This window comes from Bos javanicus, chromosome 2, assembly GCF_032452875.1.
Source record: "Bos javanicus breed banteng chromosome 2, ARS-OSU_banteng_1.0, whole genome shotgun sequence".
In the NCBI taxonomy this organism is placed as follows: Eukaryota; Metazoa; Chordata; class Mammalia; order Artiodactyla; family Bovidae; genus Bos; species Bos javanicus.
The window spans coordinates 131506624-131526316 of record NC_083869.1 but is presented as its reverse complement, the minus strand read 5'-3'; the positions used below and the strand labels follow the sequence as shown (position 1 = coordinate 131526316).

General features: G+C 37.7%; 1 protein-coding gene across 2 annotated transcripts in view; it reads right to left on the bottom strand.

Moving 5' to 3' along the window:
* Positions 1-19693, bottom strand: part of EIF4G3 (eukaryotic translation initiation factor 4 gamma 3) — a 353949-nt gene that overhangs the window by 229842 nt on the left and 104414 nt on the right. For both annotated transcript variants that reach the window (XM_061394178.1, XM_061394181.1), the window contains exon 3: positions 13956-14084. The gene's annotated coding sequence lies outside the window, so the exon portion shown is untranslated. The remainder of the gene's footprint in view (positions 1-13955; positions 14085-19693) is intronic.

Sequence of the window (19693 nt, the reverse complement as noted above, 5' to 3'; positions counted from 1 at the left end):
AATGGTTATGTAAATAAGCCAGCTGGCTTCTGAGTCATCACTTCTGTATTCAACTTCTCTAACTCCTAAAGTGAACCCTGATACACTCTTTGAGCCCTTAACAGTCCTTGGAATTTTTCAGCGTCTTTTTTAACAGGGCAGCTGGACTTTCAGTGATTTTTCTCACTCCTACAGGGTTTTTATTGGCAGCTGTTGGTCACATACTAATAACCATTTCCATCGTTCTTTCCAATATGCCTGTCCTTGTGATAACTCAATACATTTTTCTCTAGACTTGCTACTGTTTTCTAAAAGGAGAAAACCTCCATATGTGTAAAATTTTTAAAGTTAAAAAGAAAAGCAATAGTTAGCCTACACTGCATTTAGTGTAAAGAAGTAACTGCTGACTTGGTGATGGTTTTTTGGATACGTCATCAAAGACACAGACAACAAGAGAAATAAACGAGTAAATCAGATTTCCTCAAATTTAGAAACTTTTGTGCAAAGGACACTAACAACAGAGTGAAAAGGCAACTGATGAGAGAAAATAGTGCAAATCATATATCTGATAAGGAACTGAGATCCAGCGTGACTCCCCTACACAAAAATCCAACTAAAAAATGGGCAAAGGATTCGGACGTTTTCTCCAGAGAATATAAACCAATGGTAAGTAAATGAAAAGGTGCTCAGCATCACTAATCACTAACAGCATGTAAATGTTTTACACACACATACTCATGAATTTTCTTTCTGACACAATAATCAAGTTTGCTATCATCAAAAAGAGCGTATTCTGAATGACAGCAGACATGAGTTGGCCATTTAAAGGACAGTCAACTACTACATACAAAACTCTTGACTCCTGGTATGAAGACAAAGCAGTGTGGCAATGTATAGATACTGCTCACAATCAACAATAGAAGACGTAAGCTACGTATGAAAATAGAACCTACAATCCTTAAATTACAGCATAACAGCTGTGAAATAAAGTCTTTTTTTTTTAATGGCAAGACAGGAGAAACTTAAACAAAAATATCTTCTCTGCCCTATGGCCTCCTCTCCCCCTCTCTGTGCACTGTATACCTGCATTATACATCACCAAACCTCCCCCATCAGCAGGAATACCAGCTCAGCCATAAACAGCAACATTCTCTTAACATCAACAAGACAACTCCTTAAGAGACAGCATTCCCTGATGATTTTGTAAGGGGTCAATGATGATATGAATTATTTAAACTGTCAGTGAAAGGTCATTTGATGTACAGCCCTGTCTCAAAAAACATATATAACTGTGCCTTGACTTCCTGGTGGCCTGGTGGTTCAGTTGGTAAAGAGTCTGCCTGCAATGTGGGAGACCCAGGTTCGCTCCCTGGGTGGGGAAGATCCCCTGGAGAAGGAAATGGCAACCTACTCCAGTATTCTTCCATGGACAGAGGAACCTGGTAGGCTATAGTCCACGGGGTCACAAAGAGTCGGACACGATTGAGTGACTAACACTTCCACTTTCAATTTGACTTTCACTTGACTCCATGGGTGGAACCATTCTCAGAGCCTTCTCGGATGCTGTTCCTGGGTTATAGTCCTGAAATTTAGCGCAAATAAATTTTTTTATATCTTTCTTAGACTGACTGACTAATTTTTCATCAATATACTTTTCCATTCAAATCACTGAACTTATCAACTTTTCTTATCTTCTAATGTATGCCCTTAAGGCTACATGTTTAAGTAACACTTTACGTACATCACACAAATTCTAACACAAAGTGCTATTTTTCATTCATTTCTAAAGATAATGTTTATATTTTGATTTTATCAAGTCAAAAGTTTTTTAAATTTCCAAATAACCAAATTTTATTTTTTTCTCCTACATTATGCTTAAGATTATGAAAGATACAAAATTATGTTTTAAATAAATAATTCTAGCCAACCCCTCGTCTAATTGAATTATATTCTAACTAAAATAAGTTATAATTCTGATAAGGTTTTTTAAAAACAGCAATTATGCTCTGTAAAGTTTCAAATTAAACATAATTTACATTTTGTTTTTCTTTTGTTATTAAGCTCTAAATTCTACAGAAGTATATTTAGAAAATAATATAAATATGATTGGAATTTAACATTTCTCTCTGTAACCTAGCATATCATTAGATTTTATAAATTCTCCTTAAGATGCAGAAAAATGGCAGTCTTAATAGAATGAGAAAAAATGTAAATTAAATATTTATAAATTTATTACTTCAATCAAATTATCCATAGCCTTTTTAATAGTTCAGCTAACTTGAATCGGTAAAACATCCTCTCTATATTTTTAAGGCTTGATAATTATGATACTGAAACCACTGATATCCTCAATTATTTTTACCCTGGTTTTTTGTATACAAAATTTATTTTTCATACATATAATCAAAATATGTATTTATATACACACACATTCTTGAGCTAATAGACATTTATATAAAAACAAGTTTACTATCTGTGTCATATATCTGTATCAGGGATTGGCAAAAAATGACCCTTAGCATTTGTTTTTGTAGGGCCACCTATGAAAAGGTTTTTTCACCTATTTAAAGGACCGAAAAAGAAGAAAAACCAGCAGCAGCAGCAAAACATAATCTGACTCCAAAATATTTATTATCTGGTCTTTCCAGTTCGCTAATCTATCATGGGCTGGCAAATTTATCCCTATTGAGGTCCGGATAGAAAATATTTTAGGTTTTGTAAGGCATACAATCTCTGGCAACTATTCAACTCTGCAACTGCAGCACAAAAGCAGAATTCACAAATAAAATTAGTATGGATGTATTTTTGTAAAACTTTACTTACCAAAACCATGACAGATTTGGCCCTTGGGTCATAGTCTGCCAACCCTTAACCTATACGGTTACTAACTAACCTGTCCATTTCTCTGAGATTTCAATCTCCCACACTGCCGAATTTGACCACTTCCATTTTTTAAAATTTGTTTTATATATATTCTAAACCAATTAATTATCTAAGAGTTTATAATATTACATCATCTAGAAACTACTTATTGTTGGAATTATTTCTCACCCATACAGCTTTTTGCTTTAAACTGTATGTTGATTTCTAAAGGTTGCTTATACCTACCAGCATTTTCCTTTAAATGCTTTCCTGCTTTTGTTTTTAATCTTTTTGTGTCATGTTCAAATGCATATTCCTAGATTCCAGTTTTTGACAAATTGAGTGAATATTTAATAAAGGAATTTAATGTCATTATTATTAGTCAAAGATGATATTTTATAACATTTACTTTGTTTCTTTTTATTTTTTTATTTATTTTTTGGCTGGACTGGATTTTGGGGGCTGCACAGGCTTCTCTCCAGCTATGGTGAATGGGGGCTACTCCAGTTGTATGTAGTCAGCGGGCTTCTCACTGCAGTGGCTTCTCTCGTTGCAAACACAGGCTCTAGGGCGCCCAGGTTTCAGCAGTTGTGCTCCTGGGCTCTAGAGCACAGGCTAAGGAATTGTGGTGTAAGGGCTTAGCTGCTCCGCAGCATGTGGGATCTTCCCAGATCAGGGATCGAACCCATGTTTCTTGCATCAGCAGGCGGATTCTTTACAACCGAGTGACCAGGGAAGCCCCGTACTTCCTTTGTAATATCTCCTTTCCTCCTTTTTGTTAAATTTGTGGATTTACGGCCCCATGTTATTCGTTATTACTAATGTAACTAGACGTCCTTTTGGGCTCTCCAGGTGGCACAGTGGTGAAGAATCCACCTGCCAATTGAGACACAGGAGATGAGAGTTCAATCCCTGGGTTGGGAAGACTTTCCCCGCAGGAGGAAATGGCAAACCACTCCAGTATTCTTGCCTAGGAAATCCCATGGACAGGGGAGGCCCAGTGGACTGTAGCCCATCGGGTAACAAAGAGTCAGATACGACTGAGCACACACACATATATCCTTTTACCATTTATTTGTAAATACCTTTACTTACCTGCTGTCTTTCAGCTCTAATCTAGGCTGTAAGTAGGAGGGTGCTTTGACCTCCTGTCAGGACGGCTCCAGACACCAGCTCCATTCAGATCTCGAGTCTCTGAAAGCCACTTAGAGATCCAGCAGCAACCATGCACGCATACCTCACCATTACAGCACTGGCCTCACCTCTCACCAATCGAACTGCTACTGACCAACGTGCAGTGAAACGTCCTTCTCACAAGTCTGAGCAACAGTTTCCTAAAGAACTTCTCTAAGCTCCTAGGTTCTCACACCACCACTATCTCTCCTCTTTCATTCCCTCGGCTCTTAAGAATGTTAGGTGCTTCTTACAGTTACTAATCTCTGGACTACTTCAGTGTCCCTCTGAGAATCAATCAGCTAGTTTAACAAATTCATGTATTAAGTCCCCCTGTATTTGAACTGGATAGAATGATTTCTTTTTTTCTGACAATACTTTAACTGCTGCTAACTGCTTTAACTGCTAAGCTAACTAGACAATCGTGTTCTCAACCATACTAAATAGGCAGGTCAAAATTCTGGAACTGAACTGTGAAAGATGAGCAATTTTAATGGTGATGAAGACTAATAAAATCTAAAGTAGTAAACAGAGGCTTGAATAATACAATGCAGTACCTGAAAATGAAGTATCACTGACAGGGAACTGAAAAACAGATTTATTTTGCAATGAAATACAACAAAATATTGGCAACATAACTTTTTCTACATATCACCTACTTAAGTATCTATGGAACGAAGTATTTGGCAGACAGTAAAAAGACCATACGAGAGCAGAAGAATTCAGATGGCTTGAGAGTTTATCATTCCTTAGAGAGGAAAAAAATGAGAATTCATTAACCAATGAAAAATGTAAAATCAGATCTAGCTCTTCCTGTTAATTATAAGCATCACTGGAAATTTAGGGGGAAACAGAACAGTAAATAAATATATGCATTAAGGAAAAAAGGTTGCTGGTTTGGTATTATAAATTACAACATTTTATCCTAGTAACAATTAATGTATAATCTGCATTGTTTATAGTTAACTGACACTACTTGTTTTAAATATACCTTAAACTCTCCTTAACTCTTCTTTGAAAAATTGATAATTACCATGAAGTCACATGATATGTGTGCTGCCTGCTTTTCACTGAGTCACTGATATCCAGTGACTGATATCCAGTGACTCACTGATTGAGTCACTGATATCCAAGATTCTCAGTTCTATAAAGATTCTAGCTTTTTTCTTTTGGTCATGCTGTGAGGTTTGCTGGACTCTCAGGTCCCTGACCGGAGAAGGCAATGGCACCCCACTCCAGTACTCTTGCCTGGAAAATCCCATGGATGGGGGAGCCTGGTGGGCTGCAGTCCATGGGGTCGCTAGGAGTCAGACATGACTTCACTTTCACTTTTCACTTTCATGGTTTGGAGAAGGAAATGGCAACCCACTCCAGCGTTCTTGCCTGGAGAATCCCAGGGACGGGGGAGCCTGGCGGGCTGCCGTCTATGGGGTTGCACAGAGTTGGACACGACTGAAGCGACTTAGCAGCAGCAGCAGCAGGTCCCTGACCGGGGACTGAACCTGAGCCCTACGCAGTGAAAGTGAAACTGCTGGACCAGCAGGGGACTGCCAAGAGCCTACCTTTCTTATATTTCAAGTAAACGTTCTCATCTGATTGCAGAGTAATCATGAGAAACACTGCGCTGGAGGAAGCACAAGCTGGAATCAAGATTGCTGGGAGAAATATCAATAACCTCAGATATGCAGATGACCCCACCCTTACGGCAGAAAGCGAAGAGGAAATAAAAAGCCTCTTGATGAAAGTGAAAGAGGGAGTGAAAAAGTTGGCTTAAAGCTCAACATTCAGAAAACTAAGATCATGGTATCCAGTCCCATCACTTCATGGCAAATAGATGGGGAAACAGTGGAAACATTGTCAGACTTTATTTTTGGGGGCTCCAAAATCACTGCAGGTGGTGATTACAGCCATGAAATTAAAAGACACTTACTCCTTGGAAGGAAAGTTATGACCAACCTAGATAGCATATTAAAAAGCGGAGACATTACTTTGCCAACAAACGTCCATCTAGAAAAGGCTATAGTTTCTCCAGTGGTCATGTATGGATGTGAAAGTTGGACTATAAAGAAAGCTGAGCATCGAAGAATTGATGCTTTTGAACTGTGGTGTTGGAGAAGACTCTTGAGAGTCCCTTGGACTGCAAGGAGATCCAACCAGTCCATCCTAAAGCAGACCAGTCGTGGGTGTTCACTGGAAGGACTGATGTTGAAGCTGAAACTCCAATACTTTCGCCACATGATGCAAATAGCTGACTCACTGGAAAAGACCCTGATGCTGGGAAAGATTGAGGGCAGGAGGAGAAGGGGACCACAGAGGATGAGATGGTTGGATGGCATGACCGACTCGACGGACATGGGTTTGGGTGGACTCCAGGAGTTAGTGATGGACAGGGAGGCCTAGCGTGCTGCGGTTCATGGGGTCGCAAAGAGTTGGACACAACTGAACTGAACTGAACTGAAAAATAAATAAAGTCTGTTATAGTTGTTCAGGCACGTCTGACTCTCTGCGATCACATGGACTGTACCCTGTCAAGCTCCTCTGGCCACTGGATTTTCCAGGCAAGAATACTGACGTGGGTTGCCATTCCTTATTCCAGGGGATCTTCCCAACCTAGGGATCAAACCTGTATCTCCTGCTTGGCAGGCGGATTCTTTACCTGAGAAATCTTCTCCCACTTTCATGCAAATTAACCCTCCCCAATTAATCTGGTTAAGAACATATGCTTACGTGACAGATTAAACTTGGAACAATATTCTACATGTCTATGGTAACTACCCCTCTGCTGACCTTTCTCCCAATAGTCCTATCAGCCTGCTTCTCCCACAGCTCTCTCAATTACATAAATGGTGCTATGAATGAAGGTGCCTCCCTCCCTTACCTGCAAAAAAATTCATACATTGAAGCCCTAATCCCCTAGGAGTGTGATGGTATTTGGAGAAGTGGCCTGCAGGAGACAATCAGATTTAGATGAAGTCATGGGGCCCCTCATGATGGGAGCAGTGTCTTTGTAAGAGATACCAGAGAGCTTGCTCTTCTCCTCTCGCCGCCATGTGAGGAGGCAAGGTGGCCTTCTGCAATCCAAGTAGGAGGTTCCCATCAGGACCCAAAAGTCAGCCAGTACCTTGACCTTGGACTTCCTAGCATCCAAAAACGTGAGAAATGTCTGTTGTTCAAGCCACCAAGTCGATGGTATTTTGTTTCAAGAGCATGAGCTAATTAACCAAGACAAATGGAAAATAAATTTTTGCAGGAAAAATCACAAGCACTCTGAACTGAATAGTCAGAATACTCCATTTCCTGATTCTCTTTAAAACTATTCTATTTGCTATCCCCCGATTTACTGGCACATGCTAATTTCTATAGGTGAACTGAAGTTGCAATTTTCAAAACCCTAAAAAACTTTAAAATGTCACAGCTATGTAAAAAATCAGATCGGTGGCACACAAGTGAGTTTCTCTTCTTAAACTAAGGGAAGTAAGTGAAGTAACAAGGTAAATCTACAAAGAAAACTCCTGAATTAGTTTAGTGGCAGCGAGAGAAATCAAGAAGTGCCTCCCAGAATGTGTCCAGAGAAAGTGACTCCTTAAACGTGAAAGAGATAAAATCCTAAACCTTTTTCCCTTCACAAAATTGAGATGAAAATAAACATCATCAACAAAAAACTGAGCCTACAACAAAGACGATGAAAGGAATGCTTGTAAAATCACTCAGTTCATCCTCATTGGTTCTTACAAAATTCATCAATTTTCTAAAGCAGTGCTGAATTAATGTAGAACTCACTTTTAAAACTTTTACTCTTTATACTTAGATATTTCAAAATACAGATTTTAGTCTTTTCTCTAGTTACATGGAACATAAAGAAAAGCATAATCAAACAAACCCGCAGGCATGGGAAGCTATTAAGATTGCATAAAGGATGAAATTTAGAAAACAGCTGGTAAAGTCCTACTTTATAAATATGGTTCCAACTGCTTTTATTAATGAAGAAAAAAGACAAAAGAGTTAAAATTTTTTATCAAATATGACCACATTAAGATAAATCTCAACAATTAGAGGAAAGAGCTTACCACAATTATGTAGCGTATTTGAGATGAAACCACAGGTATAAATGATTAGATATTTTATAAGACTTTATAACTTACTTTTATACTAATGACACTTATACAGGCATATTAATTTTAAACTATTTAATGACAGTATGTGCTGGTGAATTTTCAGTAAAGTATAAATTTTTAAGTAAGTACATACATTATCAACTAAAAAACAAACAAAAGAAACAGAGGATTTTGGCAACAGAGTCAACTAAATGCAGTCTACACTGCAGTTTCTAGAGCCTGTGCCACAAATGCAGCTTCCAAACGCCACTGATGTCAAAGGCTGCTTTAGATAGCTGTAGTATGCTCCATGGGGGAGAAGGCAAGTATAAAAAACAAGAAATTTTGTTTCACTTTTTTTTTTTTTTAAAGAAAGTCAACATTCATCTATTTCAACAATGAAATGTGAAAAAGATTTTCAAGGCTTCCTCTACTTATCCTTACTTTAAGCAAGGCTGATTGTCAGAGTCATCAAACTCAGAATTTGTCATATTCATGAAAGACATTTTTTTAAAAAATCCGAAAAAACATAAAAACTTGTTTGCAGTAAATAAAATTACTGTTTAGCTTAAAAAGAAAGAAAAAGCAATTTGCAAAGTCTGATACAACTCGTCAGTAAACAACTATGAGGTAATGCTGAGTATTTTTCCTTAGATTCCTGAAAGAAAAAGGAAGTCTAGAAGTTGGATAAAGGAAAATGATTATAGTAACCATAAGTCATTTAATTACATTGTTCTGTTACAATAAAAATAGTATGAATAAAAATAGTAAAGTTAAATTAAGTATCATGATCAATCACTACTCCTCAGTGAAGAAGTCCTTTCTTTGCTCAGTATTTCCAGAGACAATAAAGAATCTAATCAGTGGATCACATACCATCACCATCTCAGTCCACCATATAGCATGATCAAGTTGGTCTCTCAAAAAAGAGAGGAACCAAATGAAATTTCTAGGAACAGGAGGTGGGAAACATGTACCACTCCACTTCTCTTCATTATTCTGAGCATGTCTTCTCAGTGATTACTGTGAGCATAGCTTAAGAACTTAGACAGTGACACCAAGAAAAGGACTAGTCATTGAACCTGATAATCAGTGCCAGTTTGGGCTCCTGACTTTGTAATTTAGCTCCATTATGTGAAAATTAACCAAGTCAAAACAAATGTATACCAACAATCAATCAACAAGTATGAAACATTTTTGTTTTGCTGAACTAATTTTAAGATATTCAACTATCAAACTTCTGATCTTTTTTAAAAGACACAAAGTGAAACAGAACGCAAATCTGCCTAATTTTAATTCTAAAATATAGAACTCAAATTTTTTCACATTAACAACTGGGTACTCTGAAGCAGTTTCCCGAAAGCATGGAGACTGTAAAGGGAATTCAGATCTCATTTAATATAAGCCTCCTATTTACAAAGAGGAAAACTAAGCATTAACAGGAACTTCCAATAGTTGAACTCTGAAATAGTACTGTCAAGGCTGGGACAACCGTCTAACACAGGGCTCCTGACTCCCAGGAGAATGCATTTCTTTACTAACTCTGAAATCTGCCTCAGAAGATACTGTTAAATCCCAACATTATTCCCACAGTAAGGACATTCTCAGTTTAGAGACTGTTCAAGTACTGCAATTTCAAGGTGACGGAAAAGAATCCACACCTAAAAAGACTGTGTCTGATAATTTTCCACAGTTGGACAATTTCTTTTGAACTATAATAGTTCTCTAATAGTCAATAATTATATATATAATAATTATATAATAATCTCTAATATATTATTATAGATATATTAGATAGAATATCTAATCAGATATATATTACAGTCCCTATAGATATCTATCTATATATGGATATATCGATAGATAGATACATAGATATCTCTATATATCTATGTATCTATATATGTATCTAATTAGATATATTATCTAATATATATTCTATATTATTACATAATAATCTCTAATAGTCAAAAGTTTCTGATTTTCATTAAACGAAATCTGAGGGAACAGGACGAGAAAGATTTAGAAGTCACATAACAAAGTAAAGTGCACATAAAGTTTTAAAACTAGGTAAATGCACAAGTGTATGTACTTGCACACACACATATACAATGCTATCCTGAAAAAAAGAAGCAGGTTAAATATGCCGTCACTAACAATGGAATGAAGAGACTGGGAGCAATTTTCTACCATGTCCCTCCTTTTATGTTTCAAAGGTATGAAATTCCCTTTTCTTCAGCTTAGCTGCTTTCACTCAAAGCATGATCAACTGATTCAGACCAAACATTGAGTCACAGACAGAGGCTGCTACTTGGGACAAAAAGACCCGACTCACAGAAGAACGGGAGACTGTCACTTCTGACAGGGCATGTGGTTAAAGAAGCTTCTTTAATCTTTTCTGCAGTTGATTTGAGATCGAACATTAATAGTTTTGTGTATAAGAATAAACCACACTATTTCCAACAGAAAATGACCAAGCCTGGCCTGTACTTTTACCCTGGAAGGGATAAGCAAAGACCTGGAAAGACATCTCAAACTCCTAGAGAGAGCTTCTAAATTTCACACTAATACCAGAACGGTAGCCAAATTAGGTGAGTTAAGACACACGTGCATGCACACATGCACGCGCGCGTGGGCACACACACACACACACACATCCTTTAAAGAATCAAGTTGGAAATGCACAAAAATACCAAGTGTCACTTATTGAAAGCAGACATGTGTACTCTTCTGACGCAAGATTTTATATAATCTTGGTAAAAACCCTCTTGAAGAGCAGCAGAATTCTAATTCTCCCCTATATAGCAATGAAGAAACCAAGTTCTAGAGATACTGAACAATTTACCCAACATCATATAACCAGAAACTGACAGATCAAGTCCCAGAACCTAGAGTCTATTTGACTCTAAGCCTGTAAAAATTTTCCCACTATTTTGAAGGTTTTACTTTCCATCATGATCCACAAACATGTTAACTATTAAAACCTAAGGAGACTGAGTTTCCCACAAAACACCCCAATTTTCCAGGTATGTCAATTTAGAAAGATTTCCTCAACTCTATAAGCAGACATTAAGACATTGTTAGGAGACAAATAAATCCATTATAAGGCTGCCTGCCCTGTCTGAAAGGTGCGTATAAAAGCGGGTAGTGAATGAGATGCGATGTACTGGGTTCATCCATCAAATCAGGAAGAATGATGATAACAAAATAGACCACAAAGGAAAAGCAAGGTAACATCTGGTGACCCTTCTTCTTGGGATTTACGAACTCTGACTTCTAAAAGCAACTAATAAAATGGCATATAGAAACGCACTGGTAGGCTTGACAACTGAGACCACTGCTAGATCATCCTTCCTTAAATGCAAACTATGCATCTGCAAGCCACCCTCTTTCAGAACACTTAAGCACTTTGGGCAAACTGCTGAGGTCAAGTCACAACTGGGAACAGTAAGAATTTGAAATGGAAAACTAAGCTATTCTGCTTACATGCCAGTTACTGACTGCTTGCCTTTCAGCTCAAAATTCAACTTGTTTGCCAGGACAGTGAAAATGGATCTGGCACAATATAAACGTTTCTCAGTAAAGGACACGGTAAAGACACTGCAAGAGGGAAGGGTTTTGCTTCCCACTCCTCCCAGGATGCAGCAGCCAGCAGTGCCCAGTGGCTGACAGCTACCCTGGATACCCGCTCAGGCTGCTTTGCAGCAGAGTGCCTCCACTAAGAAACTGCCCTGTGCAGAGTTTCCCCTCAGTGCCTTAGAAGGCAGAATTCTGGCACATTCCAGAGAGCAGATTTCTAGTAAGTTCCACTGATGCAGTACCACAACTTCTCTACCATTCAGAGAACCACATCATGTGGATCTCAGTCCAAGGTGGGGGGGAGGGGAGGTGGAGAGCAGTCTCCTACCTAGCACTAGCATGAAAAAAGAGAGGCGCATGGTTACAAAGGCCTTTTTTTTCAGATTTTGGAGAGAACATAAATTACATTTGAGTGTGAGACACCTCAACGGACCTTCAAAGTGATCTGGGAGGTTTCCAACTTTGATTGAGGAAAAGAAACAAAGGAGCCTCTGCAGTAAGTTCAGGCTGCAACGTAAACTCCTCTACCACATCTGAAGTGTCCATGGCAAGCAGAGTTGCTTACGGAGCCTCGATTCATCGAGCTCCACAGCAGCTCTTGGCTAAAGGAACTGGTGCTAGAGACGCAGGCTTTCCTCAACATTCCGTAGACAGCTTTCCAGCACGTTCCACTTGTATCACATTACTGACACCGTGTATTCTCTACTATTAGGTATACCATAGCCATGCACTCTCTGGCAACAGGGTGAAGAATTTTCAAGGGAACTCTAACCTAGCCCCAGGAAAAGCAGCTACTCTATACACTTGTTATTTTTGCATCCTTTAAGGTTCTCTCTCATTACTCCAATCCCCTATTACACTTAATCATCCTTTATATGAAACTTTCCCTACTCAAACTACTACACAGTGTTTCTTTCCTCCTGAGACACATACCAACACACGTATTAATAGCTTGGGTGGCTCTCTTCCATACCATGAAAGCCAACATTGGAAACATCTTGAACGATTTAGAATTCACTTTGACATGCTTTACTTTTAAAGCTCAAAATTAAACAGGAATGATTTAGACTGAGTTTAAGTATAGCAGTAGTGGTAGCGGTTGTGTTAGTTGCTCTGTCATGCCTCTCTGGGACCCCATGGACTACGGCCCACCAGGTTCCTCTCTCCATGGAATTCTTCAGGCAAGAATACTGGAGGAGACAGCCATTGCCTTTCTCCAAGGGATCCTCCCAACCCAGGGATTGAACCCAGGTCTCCTGCATTGCAGGCAGATTCTTTACCATCTGAGCATGAATGGTGCTATTTCAATTATGGTTTGGCATGCTGTACATTCTTTCTCCAAACATTCTATAGTTTAAACTATCGTTCATCAACCCTTAGCTTATAATCGCCAGCCTTTAGCACTATTATTAGTAATTCTCCCTCTTATTATTCAAGCTCTTCAAAGGCATAAAAGATAAAGGCCCAAATTGAAACAAGTTACAAAATTAATTTTCATTATTAAAAGGAATGGTTATAAGCTATAAATATTAATAATCTCAAATAGCATGATTCAAAGTTACTGGCTTGACTATGTCTAAATTCCAATAAGAGATATCTTAATTCTATACCACTGTTAACCACAAGGAAGATCAAATAAACATGTAATGCTGAGTGGATACAAGCTGAAAGAGCTCTTGGGAAAGGGCTTAATATGCAGGGAATCCACAGGGACACATTAAAACAGTGTATCAGTGTCTCCTGTGCCTGGTAACTGGAAATAAACTAAGGAGTTCACTACTCTTTAACAGTTCAACAAAATTTTAAGCCTAGCAATTTTAATAATCTATTTACAAAATCACACCAACAAAAATTACTAAGAGGAAAAGGCATCATATCTTTTACAAAAGTAGAAAATAACCACCAACAATCCACCAAAAAGTGAGAAGAAGCAAGACGATCAGATTACACACTGAAATGCAAACAAATGCTTTATGGGATTTTTAAAGAACTTTAGAATTATATTCTAATTTCCAAAACAAACAAACAAACCAAAAAAACCTAATTATCACTGACAGTTTATTCTGAATGGCTCCAGAAATGAAATGTGTAAAACTTACTAGCCACCATTATGGGAGGTGTGTCTAAAAAACGTAGTAAGACAACACAGAAATAAGATAAAACTGAAATTTCTCTTCAACTAATGCTGTATGTTTGTTTAAAAGTTTGCTTGAGAAAAATTCGGCTTTTACATGGAAATTTTTTTTAGGAAATTTAGATTTCTCTTACTTGAGAGAGTCCAGGGGACGAGGCATGTCCCGGGGGCGTTGCCGCAAGATTTGGATGCCCCTTGTTTATCTCATGTGCTGAGTAAGGGGAAGGGGTCGGGGGTCCCGGCTGTCTTGCTACTTGTGTTACCTGTGAAGAAATCAGTATTTAGTGAGAGTATTAGTAACTCAGTATTAATAAATATTGCAAAAGTAGCTATTTTTTAAAAATGAAATTCTCTCACAAATTATATTAAAATAAAAATAAAATAAGACTAAAGGCTTAAAATTTCAATATTGAAAAAATGAAATTAATATAAAAAAGAGAAATTAATATTTTTATCCACTTGATAAAAGATTCTCAAAGCATACTTAAAACTGAAAATTTTAAAGGAAAAAAATAAACCAAAAAAGCCAGACTAGAAACAACATCCTATAGGATGCCATTTGATATTTTGTAAAAGGAACAAAAAGGAAATATCAATAAATGACTACAAGAGCAAATAATAACCACAAAAAGGGCACAAGAAGATTCTAGGGAGTGACATAACTTGTTTCAGATCATGACTGTATGCAGATTACATATCTCTTTGTACCTGTCAAAACCAATGGAAGTATACATAGAACTGAAATAAGGTGAATTTTACCTTAAATAAATGATACCTCAATAAATCTGACCAAAAAAAGTTACTTATACAGCATAATCGCATTTTTGTTTCTAAAAAAGCACATCTAAATATACATACACATATTTCTATATGTGTATTTATGTGTAAATACATGTGCATATATAAATATATATATATATCAGTTCAGTTCAGTCGCGCAGTCGTGTCCGACTCAGCTTTCTGAGTGACTACTCTGGGATTTCTAAACAACTCTACCTACCAGCCTGCTCAGATATGCAGATGACACCACCCTTATGGCAGAAAGTGAAGAAAAACTAAAGAGCCTCTTGATGAAAGTGAAAGAGGAGAGTGAAAAAGTTGGCTTAAAGCTCAACATTCAGAAAACGAAGATCATGGCATCTGGTCCCATCACTTCATGGGAAATAGATGGGGAAACAGTGGAAACAGTGTCAGACTTTATTTTTCTGGGCTCCAAAATCACTGCAGATGGTGACTGCAGCCATGAAATTAAAAAACGCTTACTCCTTGGAAGGAAAGTTATGACCAACCTAGACAGCATATTGAAAAGCAGAGATATTACTTTGCCAACAAAGGTCAGTCTAGTCCAGGCTATGGTTTTTCCAGTGGTCATGCATGGATGTGAGAGTTGGACTGTGAAGAAAGCTGAGCACCGAAGAATTGATGCTTTTGAACTGTGGTGTTGGAGAAGACTCTTGAGAGTCCCTTGGACTGCAAGGAGATTCAACCAGTCCATTCTGAAGGAGATCAGTCCTGGGTGTTCTTTGGAAGGAATGATGTTGAAGCTGAAACTCCAATACTTTGGCCACCTCATGTGAAGAGTTGACTCACTGGAAAAGACCCTGATGTTGGGAGGGATTGGGGGCAGGAGGAGAAGGGGACGACAGAGGATGAGACGGCTGGATGGCATCACTGACTCGACAGACGTGAGTTTGAGTGAACTCCGGGAGCTGGTGATGGACAGGGAGGCCTGGCATGCTGCAATTCATGGGGTCGCAAAGAGTCAGACACAACTGAGCGACTGAACTGAAATGAATCAACCATTTCTTGGTATACAGAGAGGGACAGTGTGTTTGTGTGCGCATGCACACTGTATTTAAAAGATTATATGCCGAGAAACATTCATTTTTTATGGATATTATAGTTTTGCATTGGCAATAATATGGAAGATCCAGAATTCTCATTCATATGCTCGTGGAAATATAGATTGGTAGAAGTTCTCTGGGAAAGAACTTGGCACTAGCTAGTACCTTTGAGAATAGGTATACCCTATAGGTTACGTCTTATTTTGCTTTTTTCTTGTCTTTTTTCTTGGAGGATAATGGCTTTATAGCACTGTTTGTACAGCACCTGTGCCACATAGCCTAGCTCTTTGTAGGTATACATTTGTGAGAAAACAGGAAAACGTGCACCAAGATACATGTAAAAAATATTCATAGTTGCACTGTTCTTATTACCCAAAACTGGATAACACGAACATTCATTAGCAGGAGAATGAATCAGTAATGAAATATTTTCCCGTATGGAAATCAAACTAAAAACTAGAGCAACATTTCACAATTTGAATGACTCTTATAAATGTTAATGAGTGAAAAAGAACACAGAATACAGAGTATTATTCCAAAAACGTTCCAAAATAAACAAAATTTGACTATATTAATTTAGAAATACATTAATGAATGGCAACACCATAAACAAAAGCAGGAAATTTCTTTTAAGGCATCTATATCAGGAAGAGAAGGAGTAGAGATCAGAAAAGGCCATATCATGTTTTGCTCTTTTAAACCTGGGAGGTGAGACAGTTTTTGCTTTAAAATTATTTGTTAAACTCTACGTTTATGTTTTATGCACTTTCATGCATGCATCATTCTCTTCAATTCCCTAAAAAAGATTAGAAACAAAAACAAGCAAATTACTTAGGACCTAGGTTAAAGTATTAGTTACAGTGGTATTAATTATATTGCTGTTCTACAAGAGTAGAAAGAATATAAAAAGAAAATAAAGTAAAACAATATCTCAGGACTTCCCTGGCAGTCCAGTGGTTAAGATCCCTGGAGGGGGAACTAGGATCCCACATGCTGCAGGGTGTGGTCTAAACAAAAAATAAATGAAGGGAAAAAAGAAAGAAAACCTCTAAAATTTTGACTGAGTAAAAATTTCAACTAGCTAGTCAATTTCATTCAAAAGTTTTACCTAAAACCATTTCCTATAAAATCAATGATATTTGTTGTTTACTGAGCAATGTAACTTGAAGAATCTTTTGAAAATGTAAAGCTAAACCATAAAGACCATGGAAACTAAGATTGGTCAGTAAGTATAAAGTTGATAAAATAGAAAGTTGATTTGTTCGGCACTGAATTACCTGATTGGATAAAATATTCCAGCCAATTAAAAGATGTAACACATAAACTACAATTTCAAATCATAGCTATTTAAAAAGTGAAGTTTCCTGAATATAATCATTCTCTGGACCCAAGAGGAATGGAAATACTGTGCAGGAAACGTATGTGGGGAAAAAACCAGCCAGGTGTAGACAACAGGGAATGAGGTCTACAGAGAGCCGGAGTGAACGCCCGTCCCCCACACGGAAGGACACATTCAGCAGGAGCCGAGCGACACCATTCAGAATTTCCAACAAGTCATGCAGTGTCTTCCAAGTTTTCAAGAAAAACTAAAATTAAATATTTTTAATGAAATGTTCCCGACTTCCAAAACACTATACGAGTCACATAAAGCACATCGATACATGAGGAGGACAGGCAGCCAGAGCGTGAGCCTGGCTCCAGGCGTCCCTCATGATCATCACTGAAACATAAACTTTGTAGGCTTTTCTTTTTTTTCCTTTGGACAAAACGAGGAACTATTTATTACTTTCAACAACAGCAGTAGAGTATCTGTGTACCACACTTTGAACCTAAGGTTCAGGATAACACAAACAAGGCCACATACTATGTGGTGACTTGCATTACCTGAGAGGAACCCTGAACTCAGAGAACTTGAATCTTTTATAATGGACAGTAAGCATGCCGCCTTTTGCTCCAGAAAGAGAAATTATCTCTTTTATACAGTAAGCATGTGTGCCCATTTGCTCTGAATGTCTTATACACAGCTATGGTATTCTTCCATCTCTGTCACTTTATGTACTAACACAAAGAACAAGGTAATAAAAGAAAAATGAAAATAGTAACGCTGTGATGAGTTTATTCAGAATTTTCTAATAAGCAAAACTACAAAGAATAAACTTTCTATTTTAAGGAAGTACTCACATATAGACTTATGACTGAATTCTAGATAGGTATGAATGAATATAGATATATTGTTAAACATTATATACACACATATAAAACATATTTTTACTCACTGCATCTACATATGCATATGTTGCCCAATATATGCAATAAAAATACAGCACTTAAAAACATAATTGAATCTTTATCAAAAGAATTGCAAAAAATTCCTATCAAGAAATAATGTTTTCAGCAAAAAAAAAAAAAAAAGCATTCCTATAAAGGTAAACATGATACATAGTTTGTCTGAGAAGTCATCCCTTAATTTTTTTATCCCAAGATGAAGTTTACTTAGTGAAATCATCTAAAAGCATTTCAACAGCTGCAACTCCCACATGGAAATGACCAAGTTCAATTTGGGGTAGACTGGAAGGACTCCAAAGCTTTTCTTCAGTTCAGTCGCTCAGTAGTGTCCGACTCTTTGCGACCCCGTGGACTGCAGCACGCCAGGCCTCCCTGTCCATCACCAACTCCAGGAGTTTACTCAAACTCACATCCATCGAGTCCGTGATGCCATCCAGCCATCTCATCCTCTGTTGTCCCCTTCTCCTCCCGCCTTCAATCTTTCCCAGCATCAGGGTCTTTTCCAATGAGTCAGTTCTTTGCATCAAGTGGCCAAACTAGTGGAGCTTCAGCTTCAACATCAGTCCTTCCAATGAATATTCAAGACTGATTTCCTTTAGGATGGACTGGTTGGACTGCCTTCTTACTTGGCTAATTTCAATACTCTATGAGAATCTCAAGCAGCTTCTCCACCCCTCCTGGTGAGTTTTTCATATTATCCTACTTCTTCCTTCAGATTATTTATTTCCCAATATTTAGAGATATTTTTAATTACAAATATTGGGAAATAAAAGCTGATTTAGTCAATTAAAAAGGAACACTACAGTGAATACTAGAAAAATTTACTAAGTATCATGACATTTTTTCAAAGCCAGACATTATTACTGCCAAACTCCTCCCAAAAACCAAGAAAAAGATAAAGAAAGTACATTACTTTCCTCTTTGCTCTACTCTTAGCTACACTTAATAGGTTGAACCATGTGGAATTTCTAAAATTCAAGGTTTTTATCACATGTTTTAAAAAGGCAATTTCATATAATTCAAGTAATACTTAAATACTCAAGCAAATAGATGCTACCATGGACACTTCTATCATGGACTCTAAGTACTGGGTTCAATTCTGAGGATTGTTTCTTTTCATATTTATTAATAACTGGCAATGGAAACAAGTGAAAGAAAAACAGATCAGCTACTTTCTCAGTGTTGACTACCTACCACAAATCAGTAACAACGAAATAAAAATAAGAAAAAAACACCTGCCCTCAGAAACATGTCTAGGAATCAAAGGTAACAAAGAGAGGATACCATGGGCGAATCCTTCCCAGCCAGAGGGCAAAGGGTGGTAGGCAGAATTCTAAAACGGCTCTCAATATTCCTGTCTCTGGTGCACATACCCTGTATAAGTCTTTCCCCTTAATATACCAGAGAACATGATGGAGTATCACTCCTGTGATAGGTAACTAAAGAGTTGACTTCAAGTTAATCAACAGAGATTCCGCTGGCTGGGTCTGAACTTTTTAGCTGAGCTCGTTAAAACACAGTGAATCAAAGAGATATTCTCCTGCTGTTCTTAAAGACTAAGCCTTCCAGATAATGACAGGACCATACAGCAAGGACCTGAAGGTAACCTGAGAGGACCTGAGAGCAATTCCTAGCCAGCAGCCAGTAAGAAAACAAGGACCCAAGTCAACAACCACAAGGAAATAAAGTCTTCCAATAATCCAAATGAGTATGAAAGTGAATCCCAAGCCTTACATGAGATG